The sequence below is a fragment of the Pseudochaenichthys georgianus genome, chromosome 24, assembly GCF_902827115.2.
Source record: "Pseudochaenichthys georgianus chromosome 24, fPseGeo1.2, whole genome shotgun sequence".
Classification (NCBI taxonomy): Eukaryota; Metazoa; Chordata; class Actinopteri; order Perciformes; family Channichthyidae; genus Pseudochaenichthys; species Pseudochaenichthys georgianus.
Window position 1 is genome coordinate 6,788,587 of NC_047526.1, and position 12,617 is coordinate 6,801,203.

Sequence of the window (12,617 nt, forward strand, 5' to 3'; positions counted from 1 at the left end):
GACAAAACTGAGGTAATGGTTTTTGGATCCAAGGCAGAACGTATAAAAGTTAGCGCTGAGCTTCAGTCTGCAATGTTCAAACCAACAGATAAAGCCAGAAATCTAGGTGTAGTCATGGACTCTGACCTGAGTTTCAACAGTCACATTAAAACAATTACTAAATCAGCCTACTATCACCTAAAGAACATATCTAGGATTAAAAGACTAATGTCACAGCAGGATTTGGAAAAACGTTCCCATGCTTTTATTTTCAGTAGACTCGACTACTGTAATGGTGTCTTTACAGGTCTCACTAAAAAATCTATTAGAAAGCTGCAGCTGATTCAGAACGCCGCTGCTCGAGTCCTCACTAACACTAAGAAAGTGGATCACATCACTCCAGTTCTGAAGTCTTTACACTGGCTTCCTGTGTGTCAAAGAATATATTTCAAAAATACTGCTGCTGGTTTATAAAGCACTGAATGGTTTAGGCCCAAAATACATTTCTGATCTCCTGCTAAATTATGAACCATCCAGATCTCTCAGGTCTTCAGGGACTGGTCAGCTTTCTGTCCCCAGAGTCAGAGCTAAACATGGAGAAGCAGCGTTCAGTTATTATGCTCCAAATATCTGGAACAAACTCCCAGAAACCTGCAGGTCCGCTGCAACTCTGATTACTTTTAAATCCAGACTAAGGTCTTTTCTTTTTGCCGCTGCTTTTAATTGAACTATTCACATCTTAAACTGCACTGTAACTTTTATCCATGTATTTTTTCTTTTAATGTTTATTTTATTAGCTTTTCTTTTTAATGACTGATTTTAAATGCCATTTTCTTAATGTCTTTCATTTTTGTAAAGCACTTTGAATTGCCTTGTGTTGAAAAGTGCTATATAAATAAACTTGCCTTGCCTAATAAAGATTTCATGTGACACATACAATGGATTTGTTGATGGGAATTAATGTCACTAATGTGAATAAATGAACTCTAGGTTAACAGTACTCTTGCTATCACTACTCACCGACACTATATACCTTGTCCCTCATGCTAGCCCTGACAACACCGGTAAGCACACCTTCATCTAGGCTGCACTGTTTTACGTGTCCTGACTTGTAGTGGTTCTCTCCTCTATCTACACTCTTCTTGTCATCTTTGTAAAACGATATCAGACTGGTAATTGACACAGCCATGACTTCTAGTTAAATTCAGTGTGGCTAAAATGAAAAGCTTTGTTAAAATATGCAAGCCTGCGAAAGTCAAAGTCAGCTTTATTGTAAAAAATTCTACATGTGTTATACATCCAGAAATATCGAAATATCGTTTCCCACAGTGTGACATGTATACATAAAACAAAACAAAAAGGGCCTAGATAAACGGGGTATACAGTTTAAAATGTTAATATATTTAAAGTGCAGTTTCAGTGCAAGTCAGTTGAAACGATCTTAAGTTGGCGTGACGTTGAAGTCGTGCGACCCTGCTGCTGTACTGGCTTGTAGTTCGTTTATAGCATAATGTTAGCATTTAGCTTTTGGCGACTAGATTTATGATTCAAAAATTATAAAAGTAGGGTAGACTTGTGGAGATTATCCGGCTGAACAAAACGTGATCCCTCTCTTAAATGTGTGTCAACCACAGACCTTATTTCGAGCTATTTTCCAAAATCCTATGTAGAATTTGCATTGGTTTTTCACGAAGGAACCGGAAGAAGTTTACTTCCGGGTTTTACGACGTGTCACTGCGGTTCTCTATATGATGCCTGGTGTAAAAGTAACTCTTTGAGTACTTATTAACTGCTCAGAATAAATCCAGAATCAAATATCTGACCTTGAACTAAGGTCAGGTGTTATCCAGAGCTTTAGATTGTGTCATGTTTATTTGATGTATGTATGCACATTATTCTTACATGATTTCTTCGTACACGTCTTGAATAACGTTAGCAAATGTAATATTTTCAAGATGTCAATAAACTCTGGACACTGTTGCCAGAAGACTCAAGTACCTCCCTCCAGCACCTCATTCTCAGGTTATTTTCTCATCTCTTTCTTTGACAGACTTTAGCCTCTTAGCTTCTTGACCTATTTCTGCATTAACGGCAGGACAGCAGAACAACTATTGCGGCGATGTTGTGGCTGTTGCTTGGCCTTATGATGTTGTTGTGATTTCAAGCTGTAAATCATCTCGCGTTCAACAATACGCTCAGATTTGAATAGAATTAAAGAGGAATATGTTTTTGTAATTTCACATCAGTGACTTCTTCTGACTGTACTAAACAGTGTTTCCCACAGATCTGAAATATACTTGGGGGGGGTGGTGGTAGCCGGGGGGGTTGAGGTGACGTGCAACAACATTAACATTAACCTTTCTGTTGGTCGCTTGTTAGCAGACCCTTCACGCGATGGCAGAGCGAACAGGTACAGGCAGGGCCCATAATGATAGCCCTATAGTTTAAATCTACTACCCACACATGAACATATGGAAATGGGTTACTATTTAAAAAAATAAATGTATTTATAAATGTATTTAGGAACCTATCCATGTGATTTTTAGTGGGGGTCGACCTGAAATCCTCTAGGGGGGTCCAGGGGCATGCCTCCGCAGCATTTTGAGGGGAAAATAAAGAGACTAGATCTATGGAAACACCTATATTAAACAGAACTGTATACATTTCAATAATCATAAAATCATGGCCATAACCAATAACATACCATTTCCAATATGAAAAAAACACTGAAACTTGTTTATTAATTTCTTTTTGGTTCATTTATAGTTGTGAGTGTGTCTGTGCTCCTGAATCAGCCTCTCCTGTCTCCCTCCTCTCCCCCCTGCTCCTCTTTGAGGCAGCAGCAAAGACTAGTTTTCTCTCAACAAGTTTTAAAAGTGTATCTTACCTTTTTTCACCTAGTTAACTTTTTATTTATTCATGCATATTTTACTAATCACATTACATTTAATTTAGCTGACACTTTTATCCAAAGCGACTTATAATGACCAATTACAGGGACATTCTCCCTGGAGTAACTAAGGGCTAAGTGTCTTACTCAAGGGCACACTAGTGGTGGTGTTCCTGGCGGGAACTCACAGCCTTCCGATCTTCAGCCCACCTCACTATCCATTAGACCAATCACTACCCTCTCAAATGGAAATATGTGTTTACATAAATGGTGACCACACCGTTTGAGACCCACTGAGAACTTAGACTAAGTTAACTATCTAAACACTCAGAGTCCTTTACCTCATCTGAGCTGAGGTTATCCCGAGCTTGAATGACACACAGAGACCAATCAAGGGCTTTGATTTAGGATCTGTATCATGACAGTGGCCATGTCGGCAGGCCACATCATGTGGACAGCCAGTCACCCTGTGTGAGGCAGGCCACTTAACTGGCCAGAAGGAGGCAAGATCAGAGCAAGGGAGCGAGGGATCATTGTCCACAAGTTAATCGATCGCAGATGGCGTCGTGGTCACGGACGAATAAAAAAAAAAACTATAAAAAACAAAATTATAAAAAAAAACAAAAAACTAAATGGGTCGCGAAATATACTTGGGCGGCCGTTAATATACCTGGGCGGCCCGCCCAAGTATAGTCTGTGTGGGAAACCCTGCTAAATATTTGACACCAGTCATAGTGTGTCTGCATCATACTGTACTCGTGTACAGTCTAGCAGGCCTTCTGACCCATATCCACACATACATTTACACTAATGTAGCTACGTATAGATGCATGCAAGCCAGCTTCCTGCTCTAGCAATGAAAGCTGTGGGCCTTTTAACACATTTTTTTATTCAATTGGAGGGGTGTCACAATTTTGATTCTGTATTCAAATCTATCAAAAATAATGAGCTTTGATTTTAATCATCTAAATAAAAAGCAGGATCAGCGTTTCCCCCAGTATTTTCATTTATTTCAACTCGCAACAATAACATTGAATTAAAACGACACAACCAAAGATCTATATACTACAGTGTTGGAGGTGGGGTCCCTTGAGTTTATCAGTGCCGCCGCATAACGCCAAAATTGCCTGTTTCTCGAGAATACAAATTCCTGGATCCTCCGGCGATCTTCGGCATCCATTGGGTACATGGAGCATTCGCTATGGTGTTCCTTAAGCCCCGCCTCGAATTCGCTCCGTCAATGCCGCTCTTGGCTCAGTCAAATGAATGCAGATGGAAAATAACTCTTAGTCTAATAAGAAAATAATTCTGCATTTTATGGCATTTTACAACTTTTAGGACCTAGTGATTCAAATCAGGACTATTCAAGTGTTCGTCCTGGGTATTTTATTAGCAGGCTTTTCCTTGCTTGTAGTGCTCAGGACATTTAGATTCTCAGTCTATCCCTTCATTAATCAAACAAATATTTAGTCAGGAATCCCCCTTCTGCTGCCTGAATCACACACACACACACACACACACACACACACACACACACACACACACACACACACACACACACACACACACACACACACACACACACACACACACACACACACACACACACACACACACACACACACACACACACACACACACACACACACACACACACACACACACACACACACACACACACACACACACACACACACACACACACACACACACACACACACACACACACACACACACACACACACACACACACACACACACACACACACACACACACACACACACACACACACACACACACACACACTGTTTTTGGCTGTGTTTAATCAGTTTAGAAAAGCATTTCCTCTGTTTTAGGTCTTATATAGTGGAGCTCGGGATGCATATGACATTAAAGCCTTTGAATCTTGAATCTTAAGGAACAAACCAAGAACACTTTGTCCACTGCTTCACTGCTGGTATAACACAGGCCAACACACACCACTCATTCAGTAGCAGCCAGTTTGTGGGAAACATTTCTGACAACTGGACATGTGACCATTAGAGTTTGAACTAGTTCAAACAGCTTTCTCAAAGACTTTGTTTACCCAGACCTGTTTATTGCGGACTGAGATCAACCTGCACATCTCACTTCTCCGCGTCAGTGGAAATGTTTTTTGATCATATCTGAAGCCTTTCAGAGGCAGTATTTCTCAGCTGGCACATGTTTATCCTTCTGCAACTTGACAATAAAGGTGCAACAGAGTACAGATTGCAGATTCTCTATGTGAAATATCAGCCGATACACAGCCAATTGATATCTATAAATCTGTTGTTGTATTACTATGTTATATCAGCTAATATAGAATGCTTTGCTACGACAGTTGCTAACGGCAAACATTAACTAGCTCTTCTAGAGATTTCAACAATCCAATGTAATGGACGGGGGAAGTCAAGTAACTGATACTTTCGATACCTAGTCATTATTCTGAAAGTGTGGTGATACTTCTTTATCTACAGTCCTGCAGATACTGTAGGAACTGTAGGTACTGTCAGAGCTTGAGACATTTGGCCCCCTGTCATCTTGGTGATGATGCAAATGTGTAAACTCAGTATCAATGTGTCCCAATTGTCAGAACAACAAATCTTAAATGTATCCGAATGAAAGCTAGTTATTCTTTATTGGTTGGGGCGTCTTCCCATCATTTGATCCCCTTATTCAGCTCGAGACGCCCTGAACGCGAGCCGAGGGCGTCCAAAAATATTAATAATTCGAGAGAAGATTGAGAGTTTTTATCGCTTGAAATGACAAAAAGGAAAAAGGACAAGGACATCCCTCTGTTGGAGGGGCAAAGGAGTCTGGTGGGATTATTTTCGGAGTATTGAAGATCGTTTCCCCGATATCGAAGGTGCCAGGACAACACGGAACGTGCACGATTTGGACGTGATAAGCAGGGGGGGGTTTTAGTGGAGCACACGCGTGAGCGCCGGAGCCTCGCAGCGGCGAAACTGAGGCTCCGTGGTAAACTGTGGTAACATGAAGAGACGTTTGGGAGCCGAAACAGCCGGCGCTTTAAGAGAGCCGAGCCAAATGATCCAGCTCACCAACGTAAACGGACAGTATCAATAAGGGACGGCTCAAGTCGAAATTCCCCCCCCCCACACACACTCTCGGAGTGGACGCCCTCTCAGCCATGAGCTGGCGGAAACACTGGTTGGGAAGTTCAGGAAGTTTCATAGTTGCATAAGGGTGCATTCAAGCTCTGTTAAATAAAATAAAAGGTAAATAATAATAATGTTACAATGATTTGTTCAACTGCAATCTTGTAACATTTTGTTTTTTGGCCAGAAACTTGCAACATTAGACAGGGGTTTGAAAACACTTTGTATTCATCACAATACATTTATTATATAAAGAGGGAATTATAACCTGTTTAAGTGTGTGTGTGTGTGTGTGTGTGTGTGTGTGTGTGTGTGTGTGTGTGTGTGCGCGCGCGCGGTTACAGAAAGTCCCTCTGCTCCACATCCAATTATCCGGAAGATGCCCAGTTGACTCATGACTCCATGTTTTATTTACTACAGCAGACCATATCTCTTCCTGTGGTTACATGGACAGATAGTCCCAAATTACTGTCTAGGGCCTTGGCTTAGCTATGTGTATTGCTCAACTTGTGTTGGGTTTTCCACGCTGTGTGTCTAGACTGTTGGTCTAAAGCAGGGGTAGCCAACACTTCCAGAAATGGAGAAACCACTCACTCACTCACTCACTCACTCACTCACTCACTCACTCACTCACTCACTCACTCACTCACTCACTCACTCACTCACTCACTCACTCACTCACTCACTCACTCACTCACTCACTCACTCACTCACTCACTCACACACTCACTCACTCACTCACTCACTCACTCACTCACTCACTCACTCACTCACTCACTCACTCACTCACTTCACTCACTCACTCACTCACTCACTCACTCACTCACTCACTCACTCACTCACTCACACACACACACACACACACACACACACACACACACTCTCTCTCTCTCTCTCTCTCTCTCTCTCTCTCTCTCTCTCTCTCTCAGAGAGTGCAGGCAGCTCTGCTGATTTCTCCTCTCTGGCTGCAGGCTGATAACAGACAGTTGGGATCGTGGCGAAATTCTCTCTGCAGACCCATTCTCACAGCATTTAGCAACCTTTTCCTTACTCAATATCAAGCCACACTTATTGTTTTGACTTCGGCTGTGAGTTTGTGTGTGCTCAGGATAGGGCTGCACGATATTGAAAAAAACTGACATTGCGTTTTTTTGTTCCACAGCGGTATGTATTGCGTTTTTTTAACCTGTTTAGCCCCAAGGTCCCGGCGGGTACTTTACTTTTTTTTTCACGACACTGTGTCTCAGGGGATCTTAATATTTAAGAACCTATTAATGTGTTATACCAAAACAAAACACAAGTCTCATAAGAATGCTAACGGACTTTGGCACAGAACTCAAGACAAAAGTACCCTGATTACTTATCGTGGCTGCTCATACAAGATATCCGATTAAAGCTAAGGTTCCACAGATTATTTAGGTATATAGTATCATCACTGAGTCATCCGAACTCGCGTCAAGGGAAGCAAACACAGACATCACAACACGTACCTTTACGTTCTCCCTGTCGCGAGATCGGATCGCAGATACTATACTTAAATAATCTGTGGAGTCTCAGCTTTAATCGGATATATTGTATGTGCAGTTTCGATAAGTAATAAGGGTATCTTTATTTTGAATTCTGTGCTAAAGTGCGTTAGCATTTAAAAAAAAAAAAGAATAAAACCGCACGTCCCTGCGGTATGAATATCGCGCATGCGCATATCACGGTTATCGCCATGACACGGTATATCGTTCAGCCCTAGCTCAGGATGAGTTTGGCTGTGTTTCGCTGTCGCTAAACAAGGAAACCACAACTCCACGGAGCTCAGCGCGATTCACAACGTCCCGACCAATCAGAGCACACTGGGCTCACAGGGAGGGTGGGGGCTGGAGCTATTGGAGCTACAACAAGCCGTTAAAGGCAGAGAGTGAAATTCAGTGAATACACGTAGTTTGCAGAGATGCTGTACGAGAAACCAATGAGAGTTTGGAAAATTACAAAATATAAATCTATTCTAATAGACCTCAACAATTGAATTATGATCAGTGGAAATGGCCATGACATGGGACCTTTTAAATAAAACATAATCGTTTTACTAAAATCCTTTTCTAGACTTTGCTTGAGGAGATGCGTTGAACCACTGCCAACACTTTTAACAGTCCTTACTCAGTCCTTATATTACATTGCATTTCATTTAGCAGGAATCCTGCAAGTCCATTACCTTCCAATAATCCAAACCATTGTGAATCCTACTGCATTGTCTTCAACTTAACCGAAGCTTTCAAGTGCTACATACAGAAGTGGGAATTTATTTTAAATTGTATGGCCAACGTACATTGGAAACTGGTGGATTTTCATTTTGCAATGGAGGATTTGTAGGATTTCTGCTGTCCTGTCTTCTGTTCTAGTCACAGGGATGGTGAAGTGAGCTGATTGGCTGTTGCAGAGTGAAGTGCACATGCTGGAGTGTATGGTTTAACCATGTCTTGAATAAAGAATCACAATCACAGCAGGATAGCACCATGAAGTGGATTAAAGCAGCATTTGATGTAGCAGGGAGCGCTGCTCTGAGATCAGTGGTCGGGAACAATTTCATCTTGGATGTTGGCATAGACTGCTCTAGTGTTGGAGCCAAGGTTGGTGATGTCAGAGAGAGACTAGAGCGACACACACACACACAATCCCTGACAGTTGAACCAGCCACATACACACCAGCAGTTAATCTTTTACAGCTTGACCAACATACCTGTGTGTGGGTGTGTCATCCTGATATTTTTGTTTTGGCTGTGCTTGGTGTGAAAGTAGCCATGCCAGTTGAGTGTCTCTATTTATTTATTTATTTAATCGTTTATTTGGCTAGGGACAATGCACAGTAATGAACACTTAAAACATTCAAATGTGTCCAGCGTAACAGTGCCAGATTCAGCTTTGAGCTAATTTCCATCCGCAGTCCCTCACATAAAACATTTAAGAAGTTTACATTTTACAAACATAGCAATTAGTCAGGTCTTAAAGGGCCATACTACGTAGTAAAATACTTCTCTTCCAGTAAGTCCTCTACAGCTGCCTTATTTTTTAGAGGTTGCTCAACCTGCTGGACTGGAATCAGTCAACTTGCTTGTCAAACTGCCTTGCACGATCTTAGATATCTGTTTGCATAGATTATTTAGAAATGTTTTTGCTGTTTCTTCTCGTACAGCCAAATGTTTATTTTCAGCTGTTTGAAACAGCCAGGACAAAAAACAAAAACAGAATATAGCAATGCATGATGCTTGGTCAAACATTACAATCATAATTAAGATGACTAGAATTGCAAAATACATTTGTGTTAGAGTTGCATCCGACTAAAGAGATTCTACAACTGTAGTCTCACTCAGCTTAGCTTGAGAGCATGTCTTAAGTGAAGCTTTTTACTTCATCAATTACATCTAATTACATCTTAATTACTTTACTTGTCTTACTTCCACCATGTTTCCTTCCTGTTGGAATGGCAATGGTAAAAATGCAAACATCTTGTTGCTTTCTATTTTTGGAATAATGTAACTTGCTGTGTAACACACTTTAAACATCACGGGAAAAGGTCCGGTTCCTTTAAATCAAAACCACATCTTATTACTCACAGAGGCATCCATTCATCTTAAGAGCGGAGTCAATCGTTTTTTATTTTAGCACTACAATATTGAGTCTGGGTTTGCAAGATTTGATCAGTGCGCTGTGAGGCACATTTATCTCGGCACAATAGAAATTAAACAGTGAGCCTTTTTTTGGCTAGACTTTAGACCAATTTGCTATGTGCCAACCATTCCTACACATTCATTTGTGTAGGAAACAACATTTGTTGTTTTGGTTCTAGCCATGTAGTTGGTTTACAAGGTTAAGTTAAAGGTCCCATGTCATGCTTTTCCGGTTACCCGTCCCCTTGTGTGTTATGTAGCTTTTTATGCATGTAAACGGTCTGCAGAGTCACAAACCCTCAAAGTACACCCTGTAGCGAGTACGACTCTAACACAGAAAATACCTGTCTATGCTGCCCCAGAACGCCTCATTGGAGATTTTTTTTTCCCTCAGCACCCCCCCTTCCCGCGTCCATGGTGCTCAGGCTGTGTTCAGGCTGAGTTTCGCGATGTCTCGCTGTCTCGCAGCCCCCACGCAGCAACCAGGAAACAACACCAGTAATCCAGCTCACACTGTTCGCTAGTGTTAATTTTGTTGACTAAAACTATGACGAAATATGTTCGTCAACGACCTTTTTTTCCATGACGAAAACGAGACGATGACGAGACGGCACAGATGGCAGTAAACAATAACTGTAACAAAATCATCATGCAATATCGTTGACGAAAAGTGACAAGACGAAAATGTAGTTTACTAAATAAAAAGTATGCCAAAATCTCTCTTTACTTTCGTTGGCGAAAAATGAGGAGACTAAATATTATCAAAGATCACGTTACATCTCTGATAGTCAGTTTTTCTCCCAGCAGTTCCATTTCCGGTGCTGCGGCAGGGCAGCAGCTGTGGCCGTTTCTCAATCGCAAGTAAAACTGCCCCAGAGCAACTATTTCAAGTATACTACGTCATCGAGTGGCGCCGAAGGACTGTTTAAATGCATGTTAAATGCCCAGCATTCTGCGCCACTCTGACGTAGTATACTTGAAATAGTTGTTCTGCAGCATGTGTACTAGCGATTGAGAAACGGCCTGTCTGTCTGTGCTGCGCGTGGCGGTACATTTGAATTACACCGGGCAGCGGCACAATATGTGACCTGCTCTATCGAAATCAGTCGCATTGACCCGAAGACACATTTTGAGTTGTATACACTGTTGGAAAGAGGAGGTTGCTAGCTTTCTAATGATATCAGGATTGTTTTTTTGTACTCCAAATATTAAGCGAAATATGTCACATTATATAATGACTGTCGCCGACTCATCATTTTGAGAAAAAGGCCTTCAAAGTTTTCTCTTCTCTGGAATCCATCGATCTGATTGATTATTAGCAAATGATGAAAATACTACGGAGGGAAGATATTTTCGTTTGGATTACTGGTCTGGGGGAAGCTCGCAAGTGTGTGTGTGTGTGTGTGTGTGTTAGGGCTGTGCATCTTCACTGGTCTCACGATTCGATTCGATTACGATTATCCTGTCAACAATTCGATTCGGTTCGATATCCCGGTGCATCACGGTGCATCACGATTCATACCAATGCGTTGCATCCTCAATTTTCTATATTACTGCACATGGCTTATTTTTCATCAATGCATACTGCATGTATGTAAATACATATGAACTCTCTTTTTATTATTTAGAAAGTGCTTCAGAAATCAATTACATAAATGTCTTGACATTAATTTATAAACCAAAATAAATGAATTGTATAGGTCTAGCCTCCGTGTGTGAAGTTGTTCCATTCTCAATGTCCTGAATGTGGCATCACACACAGGACTTGAGTCTGAACACAGCAGACAACAGGAGTATTTACAACAGCATATACAAACAAAAATACTGCATGTGGGTGCACACTTACATTCTCTGTCTTACTGTTACATAAATCCCATGAATGTATGAGATTAAATTAGCTTCATTATATCTCAGTGATTAAGTGAATAACAACGTTTCTATCGGGTCACTATCAGCCTGTCACTCATTATTTTCAGGGAGGGGGCGGGGCTTGGAGTAACGGAGAGGAGACGGTGATCGCGGAAGCTTTTTTCCTCCTGCCTTCACAAACTTTACACACGTATATATCGTCTGCAAATTTCTAGAGGACATTCATACTTTGCAATCCAAGACTTAATTAAATCCACCAAAAACCTGACATGATTGTAACGCGATTATTTTTGAAAAACATAAATCCCTCCCTGTGTCTCTGAGCCGCAGCGACATGCACGGAGTGATTCAGAGCGGGTCCTGCTGTTGTCGGTTCTGGACTGGTGTTCTTGTGTTGGTGGATAAAGCAGACTGCTCCGTGTTGCTGTGCCGCTGTCACGTATGTTCCCTGATCTCTGAGTCACCGACCGATTTGATATTAAAGTGACAGAAAAAACGTTATAGTAAAGCCGCGGCCGGAAAATCAGGAAGCAACGTTACTACTCTATAACCGATTATCTTCCGTCACTGCATCGAGACCGAATCGTCCACGTCCGCATCGCAATGCATCGTAGAAACGATTATTTTCAACACCCCTAGTGTGTGTGTGTGTGTGTGTGTATATGTGTGTGTGTTTGTGTAATTTTACGTTTGTGTATTGCGTTTGTTTCCCGGGGAAAACCCTCACGAGAAACAGCGTTTAGGACAGAGTGAATACACATACTATACAGACATGCTGTATGAGAAACCAATGTGAGTTTGGAACATTGAACAATGTAAATCTATTTTTAGTAGACCTCAACAATGGAATTATGATCTGTAGAAATGGCCAAAACATGGGACCTTTAATATTTGTCTAAAAAAAGAAGAGACAAAATGCATTTAGAAAGTCAAGTCATCACTGTGGGGCTTTTTTCGCTTCTTTTTAACTATTATGATTATTGCGGGTTATTTTAACTATTTAATTGCTCTTCCGTTTTCTATACAAAATGCTCGCCCTGTTATCAAATAAAATGGTTTTATGACTCAGTAATAGATCCTGT

At 41.2% G+C, this 12,617-nt stretch overlaps 1 protein-coding gene across 2 annotated transcripts in view; it reads left to right on the forward strand.

The window, feature by feature from the left end:
- Positions 1-12,617, forward strand: part of cd2ap (CD2-associated protein) — a 128,749-nt gene that overhangs the window by 12,874 nt on the left and 103,258 nt on the right. The window lies entirely within an intron of this gene.